The following is a 26,216-nucleotide window of genomic DNA, read 5'->3' as shown; positions in this document are numbered from 1 at the left end:
TTGTGTTGTGTGTGTGTGTGTGTGTGTGTGTGTGTGTGTGTGTGTGTGTATGCCTTTCAGCTTGACTTCCTAACCTCCTTTCCTCCGTATGCAGCCCTGAGCCTTCCTCCTTGTAGGCGTGGCAATGTTGAGACTGTGAGCGAGCGGCTGCACCGCACCGCCCATCCATGCAAATATCCAGTTTTGTGTCTGTCTGTGGCGTCTTTGCAGTGTTGTGATGCACGCCGCAAAGTGAATCCGGACCCTTGGGACGCCTTAGTCGCGGGGGGTGGGTCAGGGTCTCCACCCTTCTCCACTTGTATCTGTATGTTCTGCAACTGTACTGGCCCCCCTCCCCCAAACCAAAACCATGAGGGAAAGGAGCCGAAATCGCACCAATGGAGGTGGTCTGCGTCCGAGGGGCGCCTCTCCGGCTAGGCGCCGAACAACTCATACTTACCTGGCAGGGGAGATACCATGATCACTAAGGTGGTTCTCCCAGGGTGAGGCTCATCCATTGCACTCCGGGTGTGCTGACCCCTGCGATTTCCCCAAATGCGGGAAACTCGACTGCATAATTTGTGGTAGTGGGGGACTGCGTTCGCGCTTTCCCCTGATTTCCTCTGGTCAAAAATAGTGCTCGTCTGTTGTGCCCTGGGTGGCTGCAGAAGTGGTGCGCCTGCTCCATCTTCTTCTCCTCCTCCACATTTTATCAGTCGAGTTTTCCTGCTGTGTTTGGGTGATCTTCAGGGCTGAGCACACCGTGGGGTGCGATGGTTGAGCCTCCGTGCGAGAATCGAGTGTGTGCGGGTGCTTTGCTTTCATTCATCCATGGGCCTGCGTCTCCCCCTTGTGGTCAATCTGCAGTGCCTTGTGGTCAATCTGCAGTGCCATCCATCCCGGCCGGTCCATTTATTTTCTTGAAGTTGTGTTGTGTTGTGTTGTGTTGTGTTGTGTTGTGTTGTGTGTGTGTGTGTGTGTGTGTGTGTGTGTGTGTGTGTGTGTATGCCTTTCAGCTTGACTTCCTAACCTCCTTTCCTCCGTATGCAGCCCTGAGCCTTCCTCCTTGTAGGCGTGGCAATGTTGAGACTGTGAGCGAGCGGCTGCACCGCACCGCCCATCCATGCAAATATCCAGTTTTGTGTCTGTCTGTGGCGTCTTTGCAGTGTTGTGATGCACGCCGCAAAGTGAATCCGGACCCTTGGGACGCCTTAGTCGCGGGGGGTGGGTCAGGGTCTCCACCCTTCTCCACTTGTATCTGTATGTTCTGCAACTGTACTGGCCCCCCTCCCCCAAACCAAAACCATGAGGGAAAGGAGCCGAAATCGCACCAATGGAGGTGGTCTGCGTCCGAGGGGCGCCTCTCCGGCTAGGCGCCGAACAACTCATACTTACCTGGCAGGGGAGATACCATGATCACTAAGGTGGTTCTCCCAGGGTGAGGCTCATCCATTGCACTCCGGGTGTGCTGACCCCTGCGATTTCCCCAAATGCGGGAAACTCGACTGCATAATTTGTGGTAGTGGGGGACTGCGTTCGCGCTTTCCCCTGATTTCCTCTGGTCAAAAATAGTGCTCGTCTGTTGTGCCCTGGGTGGCTGCAGAAGTGGTGCGCCTGCTCCATCTTCTTCTCCTCCTCCACATTTTATCAGTCGAGTTTTCCTGCTGTGTTTGGGTGATCTTCAGGGCTGAGCACACCGTGGGGTGCGATGGTTGAGCCTCCGTGCGAGAATCGAGTGTGTGCGGGTGCTTTGCTTTCATTCATCCATGGGCCTGCGTCTCCCCCTTGTGGTCAATCTGCAGTGCCATCCATCCCGGCCGGTCCATTTATTTTCTTGAAGTTGTGTTGTGTTGTGTTGTGTTGTGTTGTGTTGTGTGTGTGTGTGTGTGTGTGTGTGTGTGTGTGTGTGTGTGTGTGTATGCCTTTCAGCTTGACTTCCTAACCTCCTTTCCTCCGTATGCAGCCCTGAGCCTTCCTCCTTGTAGGCGTGGCAATGTTGAGACTGTGAGCGAGCGGCTGCACCGCACCGCCCATCCATGCAAATATCCAGTTTTGTGTCTGTCTGTGGCGTCTTTGCAGTGTTGTGATGCACGCCGCAAAGTGAATCCGGACCCTTGGGACGCCTTAGTCGCGGGGGGTGGGTCAGGGTCTCCACCCTTCTCCACTTGTATCTGTATGTTCTGCAACTGTACTGGCCCCCCTCCCCCAAACCAAAACCATGAGGGAAAGGAGCCGAAATCGCACCAATGGAGGTGGTCTGCGTCCGAGGGGCGCCTCTCCGGCTAGGCGCCGAACAACTCATACTTACCTGGCAGGGGAGATACCATGATCACTAAGGTGGTTCTCCCAGGGTGAGGCTCATCCATTGCACTCCGGGTGTGCTGACCCCTGCGATTTCCCCAAATGCGGGAAACTCGACTGCATAATTTGTGGTAGTGGGGGACTGCGTTCGCGCTTTCCCCTGATTTCCTCTGGTCAAAAATAGTGCTCGTCTGTTGTGCCCTGGGTGGCTGCAGAAGTGGTGCGCCTGCTCCATCTTCTTCTCCTCCTCCACATTTTATCAGTCGAGTTTTCCTGCTGTGTTTGGGTGATCTTCAGGGCTGAGCACACCGTGGGGTGCGATGGTTGAGCCTCCGTGCGAGAATCGAGTGTGTGCGGGTGCTTTGCTTTCATTCATCCATGGGCCTGCGTCTCCCCCTTGTGGTCAATCTGCAGTGCCATCCATCCCGGCCGGTCCATTTATTTTCTTGAAGTTGTGTTGTGTTGTGTTGTGTTGTGTTGTGTTGTGTTGTGTGTGTGTGTATGCCTTTCAGCTTGACTTCCTAACCTCCTTTCCTCCGTATGCAGCCCTGAGCCTTCCTCCTTGTAGGCGTGGCAATGTTGAGACTGTGAGCGAGCGGCTGCACCGCACCGCCCATCCATGCAAATATCCAGTTTTGTGTCTGTCTGTGGCGTCTTTGCAGTGTTGTGATGCACGCCGCAAAGTGAATCCGGACCCTTGGGACGCCTTAGTCGCGGGGGGTGGGTCAGGGTCTCCACCCTTCTCCACTTGTATCTGTATGTTCTGCAACTGTACTGGCCCCCCTCCCCCAAACCAAAACCATGAGGGAAAGGAGCCGAAATCGCACCAATGGAGGTGGTCTGCGTCCGAGGGGCGCCTCTCCGGCTAGGCGCCGAACAACTCATACTTACCTGGCAGGGGAGATACCATGATCACTAAGGTGGTTCTCCCAGGGTGAGGCTCATCCATTGCACTCCGGGTGTGCTGACCCCTGCGATTTCCCCAAATGCGGGAAACTCGACTGCATAATTTGTGGTAGTGGGGGACTGCGTTCGCGCTTTCCCCTGATTTCCTCTGGTCAAAAATAGTGCTCGTCTGTTGTGCCCTGGGTGGCTGCAGAAGTGGTGCGCCTGCTCCATCTTCTTCTCCTCCTCCACATTTTATCAGTCGAGTTTTCCTGCTGTGTTTGGGTGATCTTCAGGGCTGAGCACACCGTGGGGTGCGATGGTTGAGCCTCCGTGCGAGAATCGAGTGTGTGCGGGTGCTTTGCTTTCATTCATCCATGGGCCTGCGTCTCCCCCTTGTGGTCAATCTGCAGTGCCATCCATCCCGGCCGGTCCATTTATTTTCTTGAAGTTGTGTTGTGTTGTGTTGTGTTGTGTTGTGTTGTGTTGTGTGTGTGTGTGTGTGTGTGTGTGTGTGTGTGTGTGTGTGTGTATGCCTTTCAGCTTGACTTCCTAACCTCCTTTCCTCCGTATGCAGCCCTGAGCCTTCCTCCTTGTAGGCGTGGCAATGTTGAGACTGTGAGCGAGCGGCTGCACCGCACCGCCCATCCATGCAAATATCCAGTTTTGTGTCTGTCTGTGGCGTCTTTGCAGTGTTGTGATGCACGCCGCAAAGTGAATCCGGACCCTTGGGACGCCTTAGTCGCGGGGGGTGGGTCAGGGTCTCCACCCTTCTCCACTTGTATCTGTATGTTCTGCAACTGTACTGGCCCCCCTCCCCCAAACCAAAACCATGAGGGAAAGGAGCCGAAATCGCACCAATGGAGGTGGTCTGCGTCCGAGGGGCGCCTCTCCGGCTAGGCGCCGAACAACTCATACTTACCTGGCAGGGGAGATACCATGATCACTAAGGTGGTTCTCCCAGGGTGAGGCTCATCCATTGCACTCCGGGTGTGCTGACCCCTGCGATTTCCCCAAATGCGGGAAACTCGACTGCATAATTTGTGGTAGTGGGGGACTGCGTTCGCGCTTTCCCCTGATTTCCTCTGGTCAAAAATAGTGCTCGTCTGTTGTGCCCTGGGTGGCTGCAGAAGTGGTGCGCCTGCTCCATCTTCTTCTCCTCCTCCACATTTTATCAGTCGAGTTTTCCTGCTGTGTTTGGGTGATCTTCAGGGCTGAGCACACCGTGGGGTGCGATGGTTGAGCCTCCGTGCGAGAATCGAGTGTGTGCGGGTGCTTTGCTTTCATTCATCCATGGGCCTGCGTCTCCCCCTTGTGGTCAATCTGCAGTGCCATCCATCCCGGCCGGTCCATTTATTTTCTTGAAGTTGTGTTGTGTTGTGTTGTGTTGTGTTGTGTTGTGTTGTGTGTGTGTGTGTGTGTGTGTGTGTGTGTGTGTGTGTATGCCTTTCAGCTTGACTTCCTAACCTCCTTTCCTCCGTATGCAGCCCTGAGCCTTCCTCCTTGTAGGCGTGGCAATGTTGAGACTGTGAGCGAGCGGCTGCACCGCACCGCCCATCCATGCAAATATCCAGTTTTGTGTCTGTCTGTGGCGTCTTTGCAGTGTTGTGATGCACGCCGCAAAGTGAATCCGGACCCTTGGGACGCCTTAGTCGCGGGGGGTGGGTCAGGGTCTCCACCCTTCTCCACTTGTATCTGTATGTTCTGCAACTGTACTGGCCCCCCTCCCCCAAACCAAAACCATGAGGGAAAGGAGCCGAAATCGCACCAATGGAGGTGGTCTGCGTCCGAGGGGCGCCTCTCCGGCTAGGCGCCGAACAACTCATACTTACCTGGCAGGGGAGATACCATGATCACTAAGGTGGTTCTCCCAGGGTGAGGCTCATCCATTGCACTCCGGGTGTGCTGACCCCTGCGATTTCCCCAAATGCGGGAAACTCGACTGCATAATTTGTGGTAGTGGGGGACTGCGTTCGCGCTTTCCCCTGATTTCCTCTGGTCAAAAATAGTGCTCGTCTGTTGTGCCCTGGGTGGCTGCAGAAGTGGTGCGCCTGCTCCATCTTCTTCTCCTCCTCCACATTTTATCAGTCGAGTTTTCCTGCTGTGTTTGGGTGATCTTCAGGGCTGAGCACACCGTGGGGTGCGATGGTTGAGCCTCCGTGCGAGAATCGAGTGTGTGCGGGTGCTTTGCTTTCATTCATCCATGGGCCTGCGTCTCCCCCTTGTGGTCAATCTGCAGTGCCATCCATCCCGGCCGGTCCATTTATTTTCTTGAAGTTGTGTTGTGTTGTGTTGTGTTGTGTTGTGTTGTGTTGTGTGTGTGTGTGTGTGTGTGTGTGTGTGTGTGTGTGTGTGTATGCCTTTCAGCTTGACTTCCTAACCTCCTTTCCTCCGTATGCAGCCCTGAGCCTTCCTCCTTGTAGGCGTGGCAATGTTGAGACTGTGAGCGAGCGGCTGCACCGCACCGCCCATCCATGCAAATATCCAGTTTTGTGTCTGTCTGTGGCGTCTTTGCAGTGTTGTGATGCACGCCGCAAAGTGAATCCGGACCCTTGGGACGCCTTAGTCGCGGGGGGTGGGTCAGGGTCTCCACCCTTCTCCACTTGTATCTGTATGTTCTGCAACTGTACTGGCCCCCCTCCCCCAAACCAAAACCATGAGGGAAAGGAGCCGAAATCGCACCAATGGAGGTGGTCTGCGTCCGAGGGGCGCCTCTCCGGCTAGGCGCCGAACAACTCATACTTACCTGGCAGGGGAGATACCATGATCACTAAGGTGGTTCTCCCAGGGTGAGGCTCATCCATTGCACTCCGGGTGTGCTGACCCCTGCGATTTCCCCAAATGCGGGAAACTCGACTGCATAATTTGTGGTAGTGGGGGACTGCGTTCGCGCTTTCCCCTGATTTCCTCTGGTCAAAAATAGTGCTCGTCTGTTGTGCCCTGGGTGGCTGCAGAAGTGGTGCGCCTGCTCCATCTTCTTCTCCTCCTCCACATTTTATCAGTCGAGTTTTCCTGCTGTGTTTGGGTGATCTTCAGGGCTGAGCACACCGTGGGGTGCGATGGTTGAGCCTCCGTGCGAGAATCGAGTGTGTGCGGGTGCTTTGCTTTCATTCATCCATGGGCCTGCGTCTCCCCCTTGTGGTCAATCTGCAGTGCCATCCATCCCGGCCGGTCCATTTATTTTCTTGAAGTTGTGTTGTGTTGTGTTGTGTTGTGTTGTGTGTGTTGTGTGTGTGTGTGTGTGTGTGTGTGTGTGTGTGTGTGTGTGTGTATGCCTTTCAGCTTGACTTCCTAACCTCCTTTCCTCCGTATGCAGCCCTGAGCCTTCCTCCTTGTAGGCGTGGCAATGTTGAGACTGTGAGCGAGCGGCTGCACCGCACCGCCCATCCATGCAAATATCCAGTTTTGTGTCTGTCTGTGGCGTCTTTGCAGTGTTGTGATGCACGCCGCAAAGTGAATCCGGACCCTTGGGACGCCTTAGTCGCGGGGGGTGGGTCAGGGTCTCCACCCTTCTCCACTTGTATCTGTATGTTCTGCAACTGTACTGGCCCCCCTCCCCCAAACCAAAACCATGAGGGAAAGGAGCCGAAATCGCACCAATGGAGGTGGTCTGCGTCCGAGGGGCGCCTCTCCGGCTAGGCGCCGAACAACTCATACTTACCTGGCAGGGGAGATACCATGATCACTAAGGTGGTTCTCCCAGGGTGAGGCTCATCCATTGCACTCCGGGTGTGCTGACCCCTGCGATTTCCCCAAATGCGGGAAACTCGACTGCATAATTTGTGGTAGTGGGGGACTGCGTTCGCGCTTTCCCCTGATTTCCTCTGGTCAAAAATAGTGCTCGTCTGTTGTGCCCTGGTGGGTGGCTGCAGAAGTGGTGCGCCTGCTCCATCTTCTTCTCCTCCTCCACATTTTATCAGTCGAGTTTTCCTGCTGTGTTTGGGTGATCTTCAGGGCTGAGCACACCGTGGGGTGCGATGGTTGAGCCTCCGTGCGAGAATCGAGTGTGTGCGGGTGCTTTGCTTTCATTCATCCATGGGCCTGCGTCTCCCCCTTGTGGTCAATCTGCAGTGCCATCCATCCCGGCCGGTCCATTTATTTTCTTGAAGTTGTGTTGTGTTGTGTTGTGTTGTGTTGTGTTGTGTGTGTGTGTGTGTGTGTGTGTGTGTGTGTGTGTGTGTGTGTGTGTATGCCTTTCAGCTTGACTTCCTAACCTCCTTTCCTCCGTATGCAGCCCTGAGCCTTCCTCCTTGTAGGCGTGGCAATGTTGAGACTGTGAGCGAGCGGCTGCACCGCACCGCCCATCCATGCAAATATCCAGTTTTGTGTCTGTCTGTGGCGTCTTTGCAGTGTTGTGATGCACGCCGCAAAGTGAATCCGGACCCTTGGGACGCCTTAGTCGCGGGGGGTGGGTCAGGGTCTCCACCCTTCTCCACTTGTATCTGTATGTTCTGCAACTGTACTGGCCCCCCTCCCCCAAACCAAAACCATGAGGGAAAGGAGCCGAAATCGCACCAATGGAGGTGGTCTGCGTCCGAGGGGCGCCTCTCCGGCTAGGCGCCGAACAACTCATACTTACCTGGCAGGGGAGATACCATGATCACTAAGGTGGTTCTCCCAGGGTGAGGCTCATCCATTGCACTCCGGGTGTGCTGACCCCTGCGATTTCCCCAAATGCGGGAAACTCGACTGCATAATTTGTGGTAGTGGGGGACTGCGTTCGCGCTTTCCCCTGATTTCCTCTGGTCAAAAATAGTGCTCGTCTGTTGTGCCCTGGGTGGCTGCAGAAGTGGTGCGCCTGCTCCATCTTCTTCTCCTCCTCCACATTTTATCAGTCGAGTTTTCCTGCTGTGTTTGGGTGATCTTCAGGGCTGAGCACACCGTGGGGTGCGATGGTTGAGCCTCCGTGCGAGAATCGAGTGTGTGCGGGTGCTTTGCTTTCATTCATCCATGGGCCTGCGTCTCCCCCTTGTGGTCAATCTGCAGTGCCATCCATCCCGGCCGGTCCATTTATTTTCTTGAAGTTGTGTTGTGTTGTGTTGTGTTGTGTTGTGTTGTGTGTGTGTGTGTGTGTGTGTGTGTGTGTGTGTGTGTGTGTGTGTGTATGCCTTTCAGCTTGACTTCCTAACCTCCTTTCCTCCGTATGCAGCCCTGAGCCTTCCTCCTTGTAGGCGTGGCAATGTTGAGACTGTGAGCGAGCGGCTGCACCGCACCGCCCATCCATGCAAATATCCAGTTTTGTGTCTGTCTGTGGCGTCTTTGCAGTGTTGTGATGCACGCCGCAAAGTGAATCCGGACCCTTGGGACGCCTTAGTCGCGGGGGGTGGGTCAGGGTCTCCACCCTTCTCCACTTGTATCTGTATGTTCTGCAACTGTACTGGCCCCCCTCCCCCAAACCAAAACCATGAGGGAAAGGAGCCGAAATCGCACCAATGGAGGTGGTCTGCGTCCGAGGGGCGCCTCTCCGGCTAGGCGCCGAACAACTCATACTTACCTGGCAGGGGAGATACCATGATCACTAAGGTGGTTCTCCCAGGGTGAGGCTCATCCATTGCACTCCGGGTGTGCTGACCCCTGCGATTTCCCCAAATGCGGGAAACTCGACTGCATAATTTGTGGTAGTGGGGGACTGCGTTCGCGCTTTCCCCTGATTTCCTCTGGTCAAAAATAGTGCTCGTCTGTTGTGCCCTGGGTGGCTGCAGAAGTGGTGCGCCTGCTCCATCTTCTTCTCCTCCTCCACATTTTATCAGTCGAGTTTTCCTGCTGTGTTTGGGTGATCTTCAGGGCTGAGCACACCGTGGGGTGCGATGGTTGAGCCTCCGTGCGAGAATCGAGTGTGTGCGGGTGCTTTGCTTTCATTCATCCATGGGCCTGCGTCTCCCCCTTGTGGTCAATCTGCAGTGCCATCCATCCCGGCCGGTCCATTTATTTTCTTGAAGTTGTGTTGTGTTGTGTTGTGTTGTGTTGTGTTGTGTTGTGTGTGTGTGTGTGTGTGTGTGTGTGTGTGTGTGTGTGTGTATGCCTTTCAGCTTGACTTCCTAACCTCCTTTCCTCCGTATGCAGCCCTGAGCCTTCCTCCTTGTAGGCGTGGCAATGTTGAGACTGTGAGCGAGCGGCTGCACCGCACCGCCCATCCATGCAAATATCCAGTTTTGTGTCTGTCTGTGGCGTCTTTGCAGTGTTGTGATGCACGCCGCAAAGTGAATCCGGACCCTTGGGACGCCTTAGTCGCGGGGGGTGGGTCAGGGTCTCCACCCTTCTCCACTTGTATCTGTATGTTCTGCAACTGTACTGGCCCCCCTCCCCCAAACCAAAACCATGAGGGAAAGGAGCCGAAATCGCACCAATGGAGGTGGTCTGCGTCCGAGGGGCGCCTCTCCGGCTAGGCGCCGAACAACTCATACTTACCTGGCAGGGGAGATACCATGATCACTAAGGTGGTTCTCCCAGGGTGAGGCTCATCCATTGCACTCCGGGTGTGCTGACCCCTGCGATTTCCCCAAATGCGGGAAACTCGACTGCATAATTTGTGGTAGTGGGGGACTGCGTTCGCGCTTTCCCCTGATTTCCTCTGGTCAAAAATAGTGCTCGTCTGTTGTGCCCTGGGTGGCTGCAGAAGTGGTGCGCCTGCTCCATCTTCTTCTCCTCCTCCACATTTTATCAGTCGAGTTTTCCTGCTGTGTTTGGGTGATCTTCAGGGCTGAGCACACCGTGGGGTGCGATGGTTGAGCCTCCGTGCGAGAATCGAGTGTGTGCGGGTGCTTTGCTTTCATTCATCCATGGGCCTGCGTCTCCCCCTTGTGGTCAATCTGCAGTGCCATCCATCCCGGCCGGTCCATTTATTTTCTTGAAGTTGTGTTGTGTTGTGTTGTGTTGTGTTGTGTGTGTGTGTGTGTGTGTGTGTGTGTGTGTGTGTGTGTGTGTGTGTGTATGCCTTTCAGCTTGACTTCCTAACCTCCTTTCCTCCGTATGCAGCCCTGAGCCTTCCTCCTTGTAGGCGTGGCAATGTTGAGACTGTGAGCGAGCGGCTGCACCGCACCGCCCATCCATGCAAATATCCAGTTTTGTGTCTGTCTGTGGCGTCTTTGCAGTGTTGTGATGCACGCCGCAAAGTGAATCCGGACCCTTGGGACGCCTTAGTCGCGGGGGGTGGGTCAGGGTCTCCACCCTTCTCCACTTGTATCTGTATGTTCTGCAACTGTACTGGCCCCCCTCCCCCAAACCAAAACCATGAGGGAAAGGAGCCGAAATCGCACCAATGGAGGTGGTCTGCGTCCGAGGGGCGCCTCTCCGGCTAGGCGCCGAACAACTCATACTTACCTGGCAGGGGAGATACCATGATCACTAAGGTGGTTCTCCCAGGGTGAGGCTCATCCATTGCACTCCGGGTGTGCTGACCCCTGCGATTTCCCCAAATGCGGGAAACTCGACTGCATAATTTGTGGTAGTGGGGGACTGCGTTCGCGCTTTCCCCTGATTTCCTCTGGTCAAAAATAGTGCTCGTCTGTTGTGCCCTGGGTGGCTGCAGAAGTGGTGCGCCTGCTCCATCTTCTTCTCCTCCTCCACATTTTATCAGTCGAGTTTTCCTGCTGTGTTTGGGTGATCTTCAGGGCTGAGCACACCGTGGGGTGCGATGGTTGAGCCTCCGTGCGAGAATCGAGTGTGTGCGGGTGCTTTGCTTTCATTCATCCATGGGCCTGCGTCTCCCCCTTGTGGTCAATCTGCAGTGCCATCCATCCCGGCCGGTCCATTTATTTTCTTGAAGTTGTGTTGTGTTGTGTTGTGTTGTGTGTGTGTGTGTGTGTGTGTGTGTGTGTGTGTGTGTGTGTGTGTGTGTGTGTATGCCTTTCAGCTTGACTTCCTAACCTCCTTTCCTCCGTATGCAGCCCTGAGCCTTCCTCCTTGTAGGCGTGGCAATGTTGAGACTGTGAGCGAGCGGCTGCACCGCACCGCCCATCCATGCAAATATCCAGTTTTGTGTCTGTCTGTGGCGTCTTTGCAGTGTTGTGATGCACGCCGCAAAGTGAATCCGGACCCTTGGGACGCCTTAGTCGCGGGGGGTGGGTCAGGGTCTCCACCCTTCTCCACTTGTATCTGTATGTTCTGCAACTGTACTGGCCCCCCTCCCCCAAACCAAAACCATGAGGGAAAGGAGCCGAAATCGCACCAATGGAGGTGGTCTGCGTCCGAGGGGCGCCTCTCCGGCTAGGCGCCGAACAACTCATACTTACCTGGCAGGGGAGATACCATGATCACTAAGGTGGTTCTCCCAGGGTGAGGCTCATCCATTGCACTCCGGGTGTGCTGACCCCTGCGATTTCCCCAAATGCGGGAAACTCGACTGCATAATTTGTGGTAGTGGGGGACTGCGTTCGCGCTTTCCCCTGATTTCCTCTGGTCAAAAATAGTGCTCGTCTGTTGTGCCCTGGGTGGCTGCAGAAGTGGTGCGCCTGCTCCATCTTCTTCTCCTCCTCCACATTTTATCAGTCGAGTTTTCCTGCTGTGTTTGGGTGATCTTCAGGGCTGAGCACACCGTGGGGTGCGATGGTTGAGCCTCCGTGCGAGAATCGAGTGTGTGCGGGTGCTTTGCTTTCATTCATCCATGGGCCTGCGTCTCCCCCTTGTGGTCAATCTGCAGTGCCATCCATCCCGGCCGGTCCATTTATTTTCTTGAAGTTGTGTTGTGTTGTGTTGTGTTGTGTTGTGTTGTGTTGTGTGTGTGTGTGTGTGTGTGTGTGTGTGTGTGTGTGTATGCCTTTCAGCTTGACTTCCTAACCTCCTTTCCTCCGTATGCAGCCCTGAGCCTTCCTCCTTGTAGGCGTGGCAATGTTGAGACTGTGAGCGAGCGGCTGCACCGCACCGCCCATCCATGCAAATATCCAGTTTTGTGTCTGTCTGTGGCGTCTTTGCAGTGTTGTGATGCACGCCGCAAAGTGAATCCGGACCCTTGGGACGCCTTAGTCGCGGGGGGTGGGTCAGGGTCTCCACCCTTCTCCACTTGTATCTGTATGTTCTGCAACTGTACTGGCCCCCCTCCCCCAAACCAAAACCATGAGGGAAAGGAGCCGAAATCGCACCAATGGAGGTGGTCTGCGTCCGAGGGGCGCCTCTCCGGCTAGGCGCCGAACAACTCATACTTACCTGGCAGGGGAGATACCATGATCACTAAGGTGGTTCTCCCAGGGTGAGGCTCATCCATTGCACTCCGGGTGTGCTGACCCCTGCGATTTCCCCAAATGCGGGAAACTCGACTGCATAATTTGTGGTAGTGGGGGACTGCGTTCGCGCTTTCCCCTGATTTCCTCTGGTCAAAAATAGTGCTCGTCTGTTGTGCCCTGGGTGGCTGCAGAAGTGGTGCGCCTGCTCCATCTTCTTCTCCTCCTCCACATTTTATCAGTCGAGTTTTCCTGCTGTGTTTGGGTGATCTTCAGGGCTGAGCACACCGTGGGGTGCGATGGTTGAGCCTCCGTGCGAGAATCGAGTGTGTGCGGGTGCTTTGCTTTCATTCATCCATGGGCCTGCGTCTCCCCCTTGTGGTCAATCTGCAGTGCCATCCATCCCGGCCGGTCCATTTATTTTCTTGAAGTTGTGTTGTGTTGTGTTGTGTTGTGTTGTGTTGTGTTGTGTGTGTGTGTGTGTGTGTGTGTGTGTGTGTGTGTGTGTGTGTTGCCTTTCAGCTTGACTTCCTAACCTCCTTTCCTCCGTATGCAGCCCTGAGCCTTCCTCCTTGTAGGCGTGGCAATGTTGAGACTGTGAGCGAGCGGCTGCACCGCACCGCCCATCCATGCAAATATCCAGTTTTGTGTCTGTCTGTGGCGTCTTTGCAGTGTTGTGATGCACGCCGCAAAGTGAATCCGGACCCTTGGGACGCCTTAGTCGCGGGGGGTGGGTCAGGGTCTCCACCCTTCTCCACTTGTATCTGTATGTTCTGCAACTGTACTGGCCCCCCTCCCCCAAACCAAAACCATGAGGGAAAGGAGCCGAAATCGCACCAATGGAGGTGGTCTGCGTCCGAGGGGCGCCTCTCCGGCTAGGCGCCGAACAACTCATACTTACCTGGCAGGGGAGATACCATGATCACTAAGGTGGTTCTCCCAGGGTGAGGCTCATCCATTGCACTCCGGGTGTGCTGACCCCTGCGATTTCCCCAAATGCGGGAAACTCGACTGCATAATTTGTGGTAGTGGGGGACTGCGTTCGCGCTTTCCCCTGATTTCCTCTGGTCAAAAATAGTGCTCGTCTGTTGTGCCCTGGGTGGCTGCAGAAGTGGTGCGCCTGCTCCATCTTCTTCTCCTCCTCCACATTTTATCAGTCGAGTTTTCCTGCTGTGTTTGGGTGATCTTCAGGGCTGAGCACACCGTGGGGTGCGATGGTTGAGCCTCCGTGCGAGAATCGAGTGTGTGCGGGTGCTTTGCTTTCATTCATCCATGGGCCTGCGTCTCCCCCTTGTGGTCAATCTGCAGTGCCATCCATCCCGGCCGGTCCATTTATTTTCTTGAAGTTGTGTTGTGTTGTGTTGTGTTGTGTTGTGTTGTGTTGTGTGTGTGTGTGTGTGTGTGTGTGTGTGTGTGTGTGTGTGTATGCCTTTCAGCTTGACTTCCTAACCTCCTTTCCTCCGTATGCAGCCCTGAGCCTTCCTCCTTGTAGGCGTGGCAATGTTGAGACTGTGAGCGAGCGGCTGCACCGCACCGCCCATCCATGCAAATATCCAGTTTTGTGTCTGTCTGTGGCGTCTTTGCAGTGTTGTGATGCACGCCGCAAAGTGAATCCGGACCCTTGGGACGCCTTAGTCGCGGGGGGTGGGTCAGGGTCTCCACCCTTCTCCACTTGTATCTGTATGTTCTGCAACTGTACTGGCCCCCCTCCCCCAAACCAAAACCATGAGGGAAAGGAGCCGAAATCGCACCAATGGAGGTGGTCTGCGTCCGAGGGGCGCCTCTCCGGCTAGGCGCCGAACAACTCATACTTACCTGGCAGGGGAGATACCATGATCACTAAGGTGGTTCTCCCAGGGTGAGGCTCATCCATTGCACTCCGGGTGTGCTGACCCCTGCGATTTCCCCAAATGCGGGAAACTCGACTGCATAATTTGTGGTAGTGGGGGACTGCGTTCGCGCTTTCCCCTGATTTCCTCTGGTCAAAAATAGTGCTCGTCTGTTGTGCCCTGGGTGGCTGCAGAAGTGGTGCGCCTGCTCCATCTTCTTCTCCTCCTCCACATTTTATCAGTCGAGTTTTCCTGCTGTGTTTGGGTGATCTTCAGGGCTGAGCACACCGTGGGGTGCGATGGTTGAGCCTCCGTGCGAGAATCGAGTGTGTGCGGGTGCTTTGCTTTCATTCATCCATGGGCCTGCGTCTCCCCCTTGTGGTCAATCTGCAGTGCCATCCATCCCGGCCGGTCCATTTATTTTCTTGAAGTTGTGTTGTGTTGTGTTGTGTTGTGTTGTGTTGTGTTGTGTGTGTGTGTGTGTGTGTGTGTGTGTGTGTGTGTGTGTGTATGCCTTTCAGCTTGACTTCCTAACCTCCTTTCCTCCGTATGCAGCCCTGAGCCTTCCTCCTTGTAGGCGTGGCAATGTTGAGACTGTGAGCGAGCGGCTGCACCGCACCGCCCATCCATGCAAATATCCAGTTTTGTGTCTGTCTGTGGCGTCTTTGCAGTGTTGTGATGCACGCCGCAAAGTGAATCCGGACCCTTGGGACGCCTTAGTCGCGGGGGGTGGGTCAGGGTCTCCACCCTTCTCCACTTGTATCTGTATGTTCTGCAACTGTACTGGCCCCCCTCCCCCAAACCAAAACCATGAGGGAAAGGAGCCGAAATCGCACCAATGGAGGTGGTCTGCGTCCGAGGGGCGCCTCTCCGGCTAGGCGCCGAACAACTCATACTTACCTGGCAGGGGAGATACCATGATCACTAAGGTGGTTCTCCCAGGGTGAGGCTCATCCATTGCACTCCGGGTGTGCTGACCCCTGCGATTTCCCCAAATGCGGGAAACTCGACTGCATAATTTGTGGTAGTGGGGGACTGCGTTCGCGCTTTCCCCTGATTTCCTCTGGTCAAAAATAGTGCTCGTCTGTTGTGCCCTGGGTGGCTGCAGAAGTGGTGCGCCTGCTCCATCTTCTTCTCCTCCTCCACATTTTATCAGTCGAGTTTTCCTGCTGTGTTTGGGTGATCTTCAGGGCTGAGCACACCGTGGGGTGCGATGGTTGAGCCTCCGTGCGAGAATCGAGTGTGTGCGGGTGCTTTGCTTTCATTCATCCATGGGCCTGCGTCTCCCCCTTGTGGTCAATCTGCAGTGCCATCCATCCCGGCCGGTCCATTTATTTTCTTGAAGTTGTGTTGTGTTGTGTTGTGTTGTGTTGTGTTGTGTGTGTGTGTGTGTGTGTGTGTGTGTGTGTGTGTGTGTGTGTGTGTATGCCTTTCAGCTTGACTTCCTAACCTCCTTTCCTCCGTATGCAGCCCTGAGCCTTCCTCCTTGTAGGCGTGGCAATGTTGAGACTGTGAGCGAGCGGCTGCACCGCACCGCCCATCCATGCAAATATCCAGTTTTGTGTCTGTCTGTGGCGTCTTTGCAGTGTTGTGATGCACGCCGCAAAGTGAATCCGGACCCTTGGGACGCCTTAGTCGCGGGGGGTGGGTCAGGGTCTCCACCCTTCTCCACTTGTATCTGTATGTTCTGCAACTGTACTGGCCCCCCTCCCCCAAACCAAAACCATGAGGGAAAGGAGCCGAAATCGCACCAATGGAGGTGGTCTGCGTCCGAGGGGCGCCTCTCCGGCTAGGCGCCGAACAACTCATACTTACCTGGCAGGGGAGATACCATGATCACTAAGGTGGTTCTCCCAGGGTGAGGCTCATCCATTGCACTCCGGGTGTGCTGACCCCTGCGATTTCCCCAAATGCGGGAAACTCGACTGCATAATTTGTGGTAGTGGGGGACTGCGTTCGCGCTTTCCCCTGATTTCCTCTGGTCAAAAATAGTGCTCGTCTGTTGTGCCCTGGGTGGCTGCAGAAGTGGTGCGCCTGCTCCATCTTCTTCTCCTCCTCCACATTTTATCAGTCGAGTTTTCCTGCTGTGTTTGGGTGATCTTCAGGGCTGAGCACACCGTGGGGTGCGATGGTTGAGCCTCCGTGCGAGAATCGAGTGTGTGCGGGTGCTTTGCTTTCATTCATCCATGGGCCTGCGTCTCCCCCTTGTGGTCAATCTGCAGTGCCATCCATCCCGGCCGGTCCATTTATTTTCTTGAAGTTGTGTTGTGTTGTGTTGTGTTGTGTTGTGTTGTGTGTGTGTGTGTGTGTGTGTGTGTGTGTGTGTGTGTGTGTGTGTGTATGCCTTTCAGCTTGACTTCCTAACCTCCTTTCCTCCGTATGCAGCCCTGAGCCTTCCTCCTTGTAGGCGTGGCAATGTTGAGACTGTGAGCGAGCGGCTGCACCGCACCGCCCATCCATGCAAATATCCAGTTTTGTGTCTGTCTGTGGCGTCTTTGCAGTGTTGTGATGCACGCCGCAAAGTGAATCCGGACCCTTGGGACGCCTTAGTCGCGGGGGGTGGGTCAGGGTCTCCACCCTTCTCCACTTGTATCTGTATGTTCTGCAACTGTACTGGCCCCCCTCCCCCAAACCAAAACCATGAGGGAAAGGAGCCGAAATCGCACCAATGGAGGTGGTCTGCGTCCGAGGGGCGCCTCTCCGGCTAGGCGCCGAACAACTCATACTTACCTGGCAGGGGAGATACCATGATCACTAAGGTGGTTCTCCCAGGGTGAGGCTCATCCATTGCACTCCGGGTGTGCTGACCCCTGCGATTTCCCCAAATGCGGGAAACTCGACTGCATAATTTGTGGTAGTGGGGGACTGCGTTCGCGCTTTCCCCTGATTTCCTCTGGTCAAAAATAGTGCTCGTCTGTTGTGCCCTGGGTGGCTGCAGAAGTGGTGCGCCTGCTCCATCTTCTTCTCCTCCTCCACATTTTATCAGTCGAGTTTTCCTGCTGTGTTTGGGTGATCTTCAGGGCTGAGCACACCGTGGGGTGCGATGGTTGAGCCTCCGTGCGAGAATCGAGTGTGTGCGGGTGCTTTGCTTTCATTCATCCATGGGCCTGCGTCTCCCCCTTGTGGTCAATCTGCAGTGCCATCCATCCCGGCCGGTCCATTTATTTTCTTGAAGTTGTGTTGTGTTGTGTTGTGTTGTGTTGTGTTGTGTGTGTGTGTGTGTGTGTGTGTGTGTGTGTGTGTGTGTGTGTGTATGCCTTTCAGCTTGACTTCCTAACCTCCTTTCCTCCGTATGCAGCCCTGAGCCTTCCTCCTTGTAGGCGTGGCAATGTTGAGACTGTGAGCGAGCGGCTGCACCGCACCGCCCATCCATGCAAATATCCAGTTTTGTGTCTGTCTGTGGCGTCTTTGCAGTGTTGTGATGCACGCCGCAAAGTGAATCCGGACCCTTGGGACGCCTTAGTCGCGGGGGGTGGGTCAGGGTCTCCACCCTTCTCCACTTGTATCTGTATGTTCTGCAACTGTACTGGCCCCCCTCCCCCAAACCAAAACCATGAGGGAAAGGAGCCGAAATCGCACCAATGGAGGTGGTCTGCGTCCGAGGGGCGCCTCTCCGGCTAGGCGCCGAACAACTCATACTTACCTGGCAGGGGAGATACCATGATCACTAAGGTGGTTCTCCCAGGGTGAGGCTCATCCATTGCACTCCGGGTGTGCTGACCCCTGCGATTTCCCCAAATGCGGGAAACTCGACTGCATAATTTGTGGTAGTGGGGGACTGCGTTCGCGCTTTCCCCTGATTTCCTCTGGTCAAAAATAGTGCTCGTCTGTTGTGCCCTGGGTGGCTGCAGAAGTGGTGCGCCTGCTCCATCTTCTTCTCCTCCTCCACATTTTATCAGTCGAGTTTTCCTGCTGTGTTTGGGTGATCTTCAGGGCTGAGCACACCGTGGGGTGCGATGGTTGAGCCTCCGTGCGAGAATCGAGTGTGTGCGGGTGCTTTGCTTTCATTCATCCATGGGCCTGCGTCTCCCCCTTGTGGTCAATCTGCAGTGCCATCCATCCCGGCCGGTCCATTTATTTTCTTGAAGTTGTGTTGTGTTGTGTTGTGTTGTGTTGTGTTGTGTTGTGTGTGTGTGTGTGTGTGTGTGTGTGTGTGTGTGTGTGTGTATGCCTTTCAGCTTGACTTCCTAACCTCCTTTCCTCCGTATGCAGCCCTGAGCCTTCCTCCTTGTAGGCGTGGCAATGTTGAGACTGTGAGCGAGCGGCTGCACCGCACCGCCCATCCATGCAAATATCCAGTTTTGTGTCTGTCTGTGGCGTCTTTGCAGTGTTGTGATGCACGCCGCAAAGTGAATCCGGACCCTTGGGACGCCTTAGTCGCGGGGGGTGGGTCAGGGTCTCCACCCTTCTCCACTTGTATCTGTATGTTCTGCAACTGTACTGGCCCCCCTCCCCCAAACCAAAACCATGAGGGAAAGGAGCCGAAATCGCACCAATGGAGGTGGTCTGCGTCCGAGGGGCGCCTCTCCGGCTAGGCGCCGAACAACTCATACTTACCTGGCAGGGGAGATACCATGATCACTAAGGTGGTTCTCCCAGGGTGAGGCTCATCCATTGCACTCCGGGTGTGCTGACCCCTGCGATTTCCCCAAATGCGGGAAACTCGACTGCATAATTTGTGGTAGTGGGGGACTGCGTTCGCGCTTTCCCCTGATTTCCTCTGGTCAAAAATAGTGCTCGTCTGTTGTGCCCTGGGTGGCTGCAGAAGTGGTGCGCCTGCTCCATCTTCTTCTCCTCCTCCACATTTTATCAGTCGAGTTTTCCTGCTGTGTTTGGGTGATCTTCAGGGCTGAGCACACCGTGGGGTGCGATGGTTGAGCCTCCGTGCGAGAATCGAGTGTGTGCGGGTGCTTTGCTTTCATTCATCCATGGGCCTGCGTCTCCCCCTTGTGGTCAATCTGCAGTGCCATCCATCCCGGCCGGTCCATTTATTTTCTTGAAGTTGTGTTGTGTTGTGTTGTGTTGTGTTGTGTTGTGTTGTGTGTGTGTGTGTGTGTGTGTGTGTGTGTGTGTGTGTGTATGCCTTTCAGCTTGACTTCCTAACCTCCTTTCCTCCGTATGCAGCCCTGAGCCTTCCTCCTTGTAGGCGTGGCAATGTTGAGACTGTGAGCGAGCGGCTGCACCGCACCGCCCATCCATGCAAATATCCAGTTTTGTGTCTGTCTGTGGCGTCTTTGCAGTGTTGTGATGCACGCCGCAAAGTGAATCCGGACCCTTGGGACGCCTTAGTCGCGGGGGGTGGGTCAGGGTCTCCACCCTTCTCCACTTGTATCTGTATGTTCTGCAACTGTACTGGCCCCCCTCCCCCAAACCAAAACCATGAGGGAAAGGAGCCGAAATCGCACCAATGGAGGTGGTCTGCGTCCGAGGGGCGCCTCTCCGGCTAGGCGCCGAACAACTCATACTTACCTGGCAGGGGAGATACCATGATCACTAAGGTGGTTCTCCCAGGGTGAGGCTCATCCATTGCACTCCGGGTGTGCTGACCCCTGCGATTTCCCCAAATGCGGGAAACTCGACTGCATAATTTGTGGTAGTGGGGGACTGCGTTCGCGCTTTCCCCTGATTTCCTCTGGTCAAAAATAGTGCTCGTCTGTTGTGCCCTGGGTGGCTGCAGAAGTGGTGCGCCTGCTCCATCTTCTTCTCCTCCTCCACATTTTATCAGTCGAGTTTTCCTGCTGTGTTTGGGTGATCTTCAGGGCTGAGCACACCGTGGGGTGCGATGGTTGAGCCTCCGTGCGAGAATCGAGTGTGTGCGGGTGCTTTGCTTTCATTCATCCATGGGCCTGCGTCTCCCCCTTGTGGTCAATCTGCAGTGCCATCCATCCCGGCCGGTCCATTTATTTTCTTGAAGTTGTGTTGTGTTGTGTTGTGTTGTGTTGTGTTGTGTTGTGTGTGTGTGTGTGTGTGTGTGTGTGTGTGTGTGTGTGTGTATGCCTTTCAGCTTGACTTCCTAACCTCCTTTCCTCCGTATGCAGCCCTGAGCCTTCCTCCTTGTAGGCGTGGCAATGTTGAGACTGTGAGCGAGCGGCTGCACCGCACCGCCCATCCATGCAAATATCCAGTTTTGTGTCTGTCTGTGGCGTCTTTGCAGTGTTGTGATGCACGCCGCAAAGTGAATCCGGACCCTTGGGACGCCTTAGTCGCGGGGGGTGGGTCAGGGTCTCCACCCTTCTCCACTTGTATCTGTATGTTCTGCAACTGTACTGGCCCCCCTCCCCCAAACCAAAACCATGAGGGAAAGGAGCCGAAATCGCACCAATGGAGGTGGTCTGCGTCCGAGGGGCGCCTCTCCGGCTAGGCGCCGAACAACTCATACTTACCTGGCAGGGGAGATACCATGATCACTAAGGTGGTTCTCCCAGGGTGAGGCTCATCCATTGCACTCCGGGTGTGCTGACCCCTGCGATTTCCCCAAATGCGGGAAACTCGACTGCATAATTTGTGGTAGTGGGGGACTGCGTTCGCGCTTTCCCCTGATTTCCTCTGGTCAAAAATAGTGCTCGTCTGTTGTGCCCTGGGTGGCTGCAGAAGTGGTGCGCCTGCTCCATCTTCTTCTCCTCCTCCACATTTTATCAGTCGAGTTTTCCTGCTGTGTTTGGGTGATCTTCAGGGCTGAGCACACCGTGGGGTGCGATGGTTGAGCCTCCGTGCGAGAATCGAGTGTGTGCGGGTGCTTTGCTTTCATTCATCCATGGGCCTGCGTCTCCCCCTTGTGGTCAATCTGCAGTGCCATCCATCCCGGCCGGTCCATTTATTTTCTTGAAGTTGTGTTGTGTTGTGTTGTGTTGTGTTGTGTTGTGTTGTGTGTGTGTGTGTGTGTGTGTGTGTGTGTGTGTGTGTGTGTATGCCTTTCAGCTTGACTTCCTAACCTCCTTTCCTCCGTATGCAGCCCTGAGCCTTCCTCCTTGTAGGCGTGGCAATGTTGAGACTGTGAGCGAGCGGCTGCACCGCACCGCCCATCCATGCAAATATCCAGTTTTGTGTCTGTCTGTGGCGTCTTTGCAGTGTTGTGATGCACGCCGCAAAGTGAATCCGGACCCTTGGGACGCCTTAGTCGCGGGGGGTGGGTCAGGGTCTCCACCCTTCTCCACTTGTATCTGTATGTTCTGCAACTGTACTGGCCCCCCTCCCCCAAACCAAAACCATGAGGGAAAGGAGCCGAAATCGCACCAATGGAGGTGGTCTGCGTCCGAGGGGCGCCTCTCCGGCTAGGCGCCGAACAACTCATACTTACCTGGCAGGGGAGATACCATGATCACTAAGGTGGTTCTCCCAGGGTGAGGCTCATCCATTGCACTCCGGGTGTGCTGACCCCTGCGATTTCCCCAAATGCGGGAAACTCGACTGCATAATTTGTGGTAGTGGGGGACTGCGTTCGCGCTTTCCCCTGATTTCCTCTGGTCAAAAATAGTGCTCGTCTGTTGTGCCCTGGGTGGCTGCAGAAGTGGTGCGCCTGCTCCATCTTCTTCTCCTCCTCCACATTTTATCAGTCGAGTTTTCCTGCTGTGTTTGGGTGATCTTCAGGGCTGAGCACACCGTGGGGTGCGATGGTTGAGCCTCCGTGCGAGAATCGAGTGTGTGCGGGTGCTTTGCTTTCATTCATCCATGGGCCTGCGTCTCCCCCTTGTGGTCAATCTGCAGTGCCATCCATCCCGGCCGGTCCATTTATTTTCTTGAAGTTGTGTTGTGTTGTGTTGTGTTGTGTTGTGTTGTGTTGTGTGTGTGTGTGTGTGTGTGTGTGTGTGTGTGTGTGTGTGTATGCCTTTCAGCTTGACTTCCTAACCTCCTTTCCTCCGTATGCAGCCCTGAGCCTTCCTCCTTGTAGGCGTGGCAATGTTGAGACTGTGAGCGAGCGGCTGCACCGCACCGCCCATCCATGCAAATATCCAGTTTTGTGTCTGTCTGTGGCGTCTTTGCAGTGTTGTGATGCACGCCGCAAAGTGAATCCGGACCCTTGGGACGCCTTAGTCGCGGGGGGTGGGTCAGGGTCTCCACCCTTCTCCACTTGTATCTGTATGTTCTGCAACTGTACTGGCCCCCCTCCCCCAAACCAAAACCATGAGGGAAAGGAGCCGAAATCGCACCAATGGAGGTGGTCTGCGTCCGAGGGGCGCCTCTCCGGCTAGGCGCCGAACAACTCATACTTACCTGGCAGGGGAGATACCATGATCACTAAGGTGGTTCTCCCAGGGTGAGGCTCATCCATTGCACTCCGGGTGTGCTGACCCCTGCGATTTCCCCAAATGCGGGAAACTCGACTGCATAATTTGTGGTAGTGGGGGACTGCGTTCGCGCTTTCCCCTGATTTCCTCTGGTCAAAAATAGTGCTCGTCTGTTGTGCCCTGGGTGGCTGCAGAAGTGGTGCGCCTGCTCCATCTTCTTCTCCTCCTCCACATTTTATCAGTCGAGTTTTCCTGCTGTGTTTGGGTGATCTTCAGGGCTGAGCACACCGTGGGGTGCGATGGTTGAGCCTCCGTGCGAGAATCGAGTGTGTGCGGGTGCTTTGCTTTCATTCATCCATGGGCCTGCGTCTCCCCCTTGTGGTCAATCTGCAGTGCCATCCATCCCGGCCGGTCCATTTATTTTCTTGAAGTTGTGTTGTGTTGTGTTGTGTTGTGTTGTGTTGTGTTGTGTGTGTGTGTGTGTGTGTGTGTGTGTGTGTGTGTGTGTGTGTATGCCTTTCAGCTTGACTTCCTAACCTCCTTTCCTCCGTATGCAGCCCTGAGCCTTCCTCCTTGTAGGCGTGGCAATGTTGAGACTGTGAGCGAGCGGCTGCACCGCACCGCCCATCCATGCAAATATCCAGTTTTGTGTCTGTCTGTGGCGTCTTTGCAGTGTTGTGATGCACGCCGCAAAGTGAATCCGGACCCTTGGGACGCCTTAGTCGCGGGGGGTGGGTCAGGGTCTCCACCCTTCTCCACTTGTATCTGTATGTTCTGCAACTGTACTGGCCCCCCTCCCCCAAACCAAAACCATGAGGGAAAGGAGCCGAAATCGCACCAATGGAGGTGGTCTGCGTCCGAGGGGCGCCTCTCCGGCTAGGCGCCGAACAACTCATACTTACCTGGCAGGGGAGATACCATGATCACTAAGGTGGTTCTCCCAGGGTGAGGCTCATCCATTGCACTCCGGGTGTGCTGACCCCTGCGATTTCCCCAAATGCGGGAAACTCGACTGCATAATTTGTGGTAGTGGGGGACTGCGTTCGCGCTTTCCCCTGATTTCCTCTGGTCAAAAATAGTGCTCGTCTGTTGTGCCCTGGGTGGCTGCAGAAGTGGTGCGCCTGCTCCATCTTCTTCTCCTCCTCCACATTTTATCAGTCGAGTTTTCCTGCTGTGTTTGGGTGATCTTCAGGGCTGAGCACACCGTGGGGTGCGATGGTTGAGCCTCCGTGCGAGAATCGAGTGTGTGCGGGTGCTTTGCTTTCATTCATCCATGGGCCTGCGTCTCCCCCTTGTGGTCAATCTGCAGTGCCATCCATCCCGGCCGGTCCATTTATTTTCTTGAAGTTGTGTTGTGTTGTGTTGTGTTGTGTTGTGTTGTGTTGTGTGTGTGTGTGTGTGTGTGTGTGTGTGTGTGTGTGTGTGTGTATGCCTTTCAGCTTGACTTCCTAACCTCCTTTCCTCCGTATGCAGCCCTGAGCCTTCCTCCTTGTAGGCGTGGCAATGTTGAGACTGTGAGCGAGCGGCTGCACCGCACCGCCCATCCATGCAAATATCCAGTTTTGTGTCTGTCTGTGGCGTCTTTGCAGTGTTGTGATGCACGCCGCAAAGTGAATCCGGACCCTTGGGACGCCTTAGTCGCGGGGGGTGGGTCAGGGTCTCCACCCTTCTCCACTTGTATCTGTATGTTCTGCAACTGTACTGGCCCCCCTCCCCCAAACCAAAACCATGAGGGAAAGGAGCCGAAATCGCACCAATGGAGGTGGTCTGCGTCCGAGGGGCGCCTCTCCGGCTAGGCGCCGAACAACTCATACTTACCTGGCAGGGGAGATACCATGATCACTAAGGTGGTTCTCCCAGGGTGAGGCTCATCCATTGCACTCCGGGTGTGCTGACCCCTGCGATTTCCCCAAATGCGGGAAACTCGACTGCATAATTTGTGGTAGTGGGGGACTGCGTTCGCGCTTTCCCCTGATTTCCTCTGGTCAAAAATAGTGCTCGTCTGTTGTGCCCTGGGTGGCTGCAGAAGTGGTGCGCCTGCTCCATCTTCTTCTCCTCCTCCACATTTTATCAGTCGAGTTTTCCTGCTGTGTTTGGGTGATCTTCAGGGCTGAGCACACCGTGGGGTGCGATGGTTGAGCCTCCGTGCGAGAATCGAGTGTGTGCGGGTGCTTTGCTTTCATTCATCCATGGGCCTGCGTCTCCCCCTTGTGGTCAATCTGCAGTGCCATCCATCCCGGCCGGTCCATTTATTTTCTTGAAGTTGTGTTGTGTTGTGTTGTGTTGTGTTGTGTTGTGTTGTGTGTGTGTGTGTGTGTGTGTGGTGTGTGTGTGTGTGTGTGTATGCCTTTCAGCTTGACTTCCTAACCTCCTTTCCTCCGTATGCAGCCCTGAGCCTTCCTCCTTGTAGGCGTGGCAATGTTGAGACTGTGAGCGAGCGGCTGCACCGCACCGCCCATCCATGCAAATATCCAGTTTTGTGTCTGTCTGTGGCGTCTTTGCAGTGTTGTGATGCACGCCGCAAAGTGAATCCGGACCCTTGGGACGCCTTAGTCGCGGGGGGTGGGTCAGGGTCTCCACCCTTCTCCACTTGTATCTGTATGTTCTGCAACTGTACTGGCCCCCCTCCCCCAAACCAAAACCATGAGGGAAAGGAGCCGAAATCGCACCAATGGAGGTGGTCTGCGTCCGAGGGGCGCCTCTCCGGCTAGGCGCCGAACAACTCATACTTACCTGGCAGGGGAGATACCATGATCACTAAGGTGGTTCTCCCAGGGTGAGGCTCATCCATTGCACTCCGGGTGTGCTGACCCCTGCGATTTCCCCAAATGCGGGAAACTCGACTGCATAATTTGTGGTAGTGGGGGACTGCGTTCGCGCTTTCCCCTGATTTCCTCTGGTCAAAAATAGTGCTCGTCTGTTGTGCCCTGGGTGGCTGCAGAAGTGGTGCGCCTGCTCCATCTTCTTCTCCTCCTCCACATTTTATCAGTCGAGTTTTCCTGCTGTGTTTGGGTGATCTTCAGGGCTGAGCACACCGTGGGGTGCGATGGTTGAGCCTCCGTGCGAGAATCGAGTGTGTGCGGGTGCTTTGCTTTCATTCATCCATGGGCCTGCGTCTCCCCCTTGTGGTCAATCTGCAGTGCCATCCATCCCGGCCGGTCCATTTATTTTCTTGAAGTTGTGTTGTGTTGTGTTGTGTTGTGTTGTGTTGTGTTGTGTGTGTGTGTGTGTGTGTGTGTGTGTGTGTGTGTGTGTATGCCTTTCAGCTTGACTTCCTAACCTCCTTTCCTCCGTATGCAGCCCTGAGCCTTCCTCCTTGTAGGCGTGGCAATGTTGAGACTGTGAGCGAGCGGCTGCACCGCACCGCCCATCCATGCAAATATCCAGTTTTGTGTCTGTCTGTGGCGTCTTTGCAGTGTTGTGATGCACGCCGCAAAGTGAATCCGGACCCTTGGGACGCCTTAGTCGCGGGGGGTGGGTCAGGGTCTCCACCCTTCTCCACTTGTATCTGTATGTTCTGCAACTGTACTGGCCCCCCTCCCCCAAACCAAAACCATGAGGGAAAGGAGCCGAAATCGCACCAATGGAGGTGGTCTGCGTCCGAGGGGCGCCTCTCCGGCTAGGCGCCGAACAACTCATACTTACCTGGCAGGGGAGATACCATGATCACTAAGGTGGTTCTCCCAGGGTGAGGCTCATCCATTGCACTCCGGGTGTGCTGACCCCTGCGATTTCCCCAAATGCGGGAAACTCGACTGCATAATTTGTGGTAGTGGGGGACTGCGTTCGCGCTTTCCCCTGATTTCCTCTGGTCAAAAATAGTGCTCGTCTGTTGTGCCCTG

General features: G+C 55.1%; 29 non-coding genes across 29 annotated transcripts; all 29 read left to right on the top strand.

Annotated features, from left to right (window-relative positions):
- The first annotated feature begins 431 nt into the window (after window positions 1-431).
- Window positions 432-595, top strand: LOC130325619 (U1 spliceosomal RNA). The gene has a single exon (XR_008870404.1). It is a non-coding gene; the product is annotated as a U1 spliceosomal RNA (small nuclear RNA).
- Window positions 596-1,366: 771 nt separating this feature from the next.
- Window positions 1,367-1,530, top strand: LOC130325618 (U1 spliceosomal RNA). The gene has a single exon (XR_008870403.1). It is a non-coding gene; the product is annotated as a U1 spliceosomal RNA (small nuclear RNA).
- Window positions 1,531-2,279: 749 nt separating this feature from the next.
- Window positions 2,280-2,443, top strand: LOC130325617 (U1 spliceosomal RNA). Its single transcript, XR_008870402.1, has one exon. It is a non-coding gene; the product is annotated as a U1 spliceosomal RNA (small nuclear RNA).
- Window positions 2,444-3,163: 720 nt separating this feature from the next.
- LOC130325616 (U1 spliceosomal RNA) lies at window positions 3,164-3,327 on the top strand. The gene has a single exon (XR_008870401.1). It is a non-coding gene; the product is annotated as a U1 spliceosomal RNA (small nuclear RNA).
- A 752-nt stretch (window positions 3,328-4,079) lies between these two features.
- LOC130325614 (U1 spliceosomal RNA) lies at window positions 4,080-4,243 on the top strand. The gene has a single exon (XR_008870399.1). It is a non-coding gene; the product is annotated as a U1 spliceosomal RNA (small nuclear RNA).
- A 746-nt stretch (window positions 4,244-4,989) lies between these two features.
- LOC130325613 (U1 spliceosomal RNA) lies at window positions 4,990-5,153 on the top strand. Its single transcript, XR_008870398.1, has one exon. It is a non-coding gene; the product is annotated as a U1 spliceosomal RNA (small nuclear RNA).
- A 750-nt stretch (window positions 5,154-5,903) lies between these two features.
- On the top strand, window positions 5,904-6,067 carry LOC130325612 (U1 spliceosomal RNA). Its single transcript, XR_008870397.1, has one exon. It is a non-coding gene; the product is annotated as a U1 spliceosomal RNA (small nuclear RNA).
- A 751-nt stretch (window positions 6,068-6,818) lies between these two features.
- Window positions 6,819-6,982, top strand: LOC130325610 (U1 spliceosomal RNA). Its single transcript, XR_008870396.1, has one exon. It is a non-coding gene; the product is annotated as a U1 spliceosomal RNA (small nuclear RNA).
- A 754-nt stretch (window positions 6,983-7,736) lies between these two features.
- Window positions 7,737-7,900, top strand: LOC130325609 (U1 spliceosomal RNA). The gene has a single exon (XR_008870395.1). It is a non-coding gene; the product is annotated as a U1 spliceosomal RNA (small nuclear RNA).
- A 751-nt stretch (window positions 7,901-8,651) lies between these two features.
- LOC130325608 (U1 spliceosomal RNA) lies at window positions 8,652-8,815 on the top strand. Its single transcript, XR_008870394.1, has one exon. It is a non-coding gene; the product is annotated as a U1 spliceosomal RNA (small nuclear RNA).
- A 750-nt stretch (window positions 8,816-9,565) lies between these two features.
- On the top strand, window positions 9,566-9,729 carry LOC130325607 (U1 spliceosomal RNA). The gene has a single exon (XR_008870393.1). It is a non-coding gene; the product is annotated as a U1 spliceosomal RNA (small nuclear RNA).
- Window positions 9,730-10,477: 748 nt separating this feature from the next.
- Window positions 10,478-10,641, top strand: LOC130325606 (U1 spliceosomal RNA). Its single transcript, XR_008870392.1, has one exon. It is a non-coding gene; the product is annotated as a U1 spliceosomal RNA (small nuclear RNA).
- A 747-nt stretch (window positions 10,642-11,388) lies between these two features.
- LOC130325605 (U1 spliceosomal RNA) lies at window positions 11,389-11,552 on the top strand. Its single transcript, XR_008870391.1, has one exon. It is a non-coding gene; the product is annotated as a U1 spliceosomal RNA (small nuclear RNA).
- Window positions 11,553-12,298: 746 nt separating this feature from the next.
- On the top strand, window positions 12,299-12,462 carry LOC130325604 (U1 spliceosomal RNA). The gene has a single exon (XR_008870390.1). It is a non-coding gene; the product is annotated as a U1 spliceosomal RNA (small nuclear RNA).
- Window positions 12,463-13,213: 751 nt separating this feature from the next.
- LOC130325602 (U1 spliceosomal RNA) lies at window positions 13,214-13,377 on the top strand. Its single transcript, XR_008870388.1, has one exon. It is a non-coding gene; the product is annotated as a U1 spliceosomal RNA (small nuclear RNA).
- A 750-nt stretch (window positions 13,378-14,127) lies between these two features.
- LOC130325601 (U1 spliceosomal RNA) lies at window positions 14,128-14,291 on the top strand. Its single transcript, XR_008870387.1, has one exon. It is a non-coding gene; the product is annotated as a U1 spliceosomal RNA (small nuclear RNA).
- A 750-nt stretch (window positions 14,292-15,041) lies between these two features.
- LOC130325599 (U1 spliceosomal RNA) lies at window positions 15,042-15,205 on the top strand. Its single transcript, XR_008870386.1, has one exon. It is a non-coding gene; the product is annotated as a U1 spliceosomal RNA (small nuclear RNA).
- Window positions 15,206-15,956: 751 nt separating this feature from the next.
- On the top strand, window positions 15,957-16,120 carry LOC130325598 (U1 spliceosomal RNA). The gene has a single exon (XR_008870385.1). It is a non-coding gene; the product is annotated as a U1 spliceosomal RNA (small nuclear RNA).
- A 751-nt stretch (window positions 16,121-16,871) lies between these two features.
- On the top strand, window positions 16,872-17,035 carry LOC130325597 (U1 spliceosomal RNA). The gene has a single exon (XR_008870384.1). It is a non-coding gene; the product is annotated as a U1 spliceosomal RNA (small nuclear RNA).
- Window positions 17,036-17,784: 749 nt separating this feature from the next.
- Window positions 17,785-17,948, top strand: LOC130325596 (U1 spliceosomal RNA). Its single transcript, XR_008870383.1, has one exon. It is a non-coding gene; the product is annotated as a U1 spliceosomal RNA (small nuclear RNA).
- A 750-nt stretch (window positions 17,949-18,698) lies between these two features.
- Window positions 18,699-18,862, top strand: LOC130325595 (U1 spliceosomal RNA). The gene has a single exon (XR_008870382.1). It is a non-coding gene; the product is annotated as a U1 spliceosomal RNA (small nuclear RNA).
- A 748-nt stretch (window positions 18,863-19,610) lies between these two features.
- Window positions 19,611-19,774, top strand: LOC130325594 (U1 spliceosomal RNA). Its single transcript, XR_008870381.1, has one exon. It is a non-coding gene; the product is annotated as a U1 spliceosomal RNA (small nuclear RNA).
- Window positions 19,775-20,524: 750 nt separating this feature from the next.
- Window positions 20,525-20,688, top strand: LOC130325593 (U1 spliceosomal RNA). The gene has a single exon (XR_008870380.1). It is a non-coding gene; the product is annotated as a U1 spliceosomal RNA (small nuclear RNA).
- Window positions 20,689-21,438: 750 nt separating this feature from the next.
- On the top strand, window positions 21,439-21,602 carry LOC130325592 (U1 spliceosomal RNA). Its single transcript, XR_008870379.1, has one exon. It is a non-coding gene; the product is annotated as a U1 spliceosomal RNA (small nuclear RNA).
- Window positions 21,603-22,352: 750 nt separating this feature from the next.
- LOC130325629 (U1 spliceosomal RNA) lies at window positions 22,353-22,516 on the top strand. Its single transcript, XR_008870413.1, has one exon. It is a non-coding gene; the product is annotated as a U1 spliceosomal RNA (small nuclear RNA).
- Window positions 22,517-23,268: 752 nt separating this feature from the next.
- Window positions 23,269-23,432, top strand: LOC130325627 (U1 spliceosomal RNA). The gene has a single exon (XR_008870411.1). It is a non-coding gene; the product is annotated as a U1 spliceosomal RNA (small nuclear RNA).
- A 752-nt stretch (window positions 23,433-24,184) lies between these two features.
- Window positions 24,185-24,348, top strand: LOC130325615 (U1 spliceosomal RNA). The gene has a single exon (XR_008870400.1). It is a non-coding gene; the product is annotated as a U1 spliceosomal RNA (small nuclear RNA).
- Window positions 24,349-25,099: 751 nt separating this feature from the next.
- On the top strand, window positions 25,100-25,263 carry LOC130325603 (U1 spliceosomal RNA). The gene has a single exon (XR_008870389.1). It is a non-coding gene; the product is annotated as a U1 spliceosomal RNA (small nuclear RNA).
- Window positions 25,264-26,011: 748 nt separating this feature from the next.
- Window positions 26,012-26,175, top strand: LOC130325591 (U1 spliceosomal RNA). Its single transcript, XR_008870378.1, has one exon. It is a non-coding gene; the product is annotated as a U1 spliceosomal RNA (small nuclear RNA).
- The last annotated feature ends 41 nt before the right edge of the window (window positions 26,176-26,216 follow it).

This window comes from Hyla sarda, unplaced genomic scaffold, assembly GCF_029499605.1.
Source record: "Hyla sarda isolate aHylSar1 unplaced genomic scaffold, aHylSar1.hap1 scaffold_2725, whole genome shotgun sequence".
NCBI classification, from domain to species: domain Eukaryota; kingdom Metazoa; phylum Chordata; class Amphibia; order Anura; family Hylidae; genus Hyla; species Hyla sarda.
The sequence above is the reverse complement of the archived record's forward strand: the minus strand, read 5'-3'. Positions and strand labels throughout refer to the sequence as shown.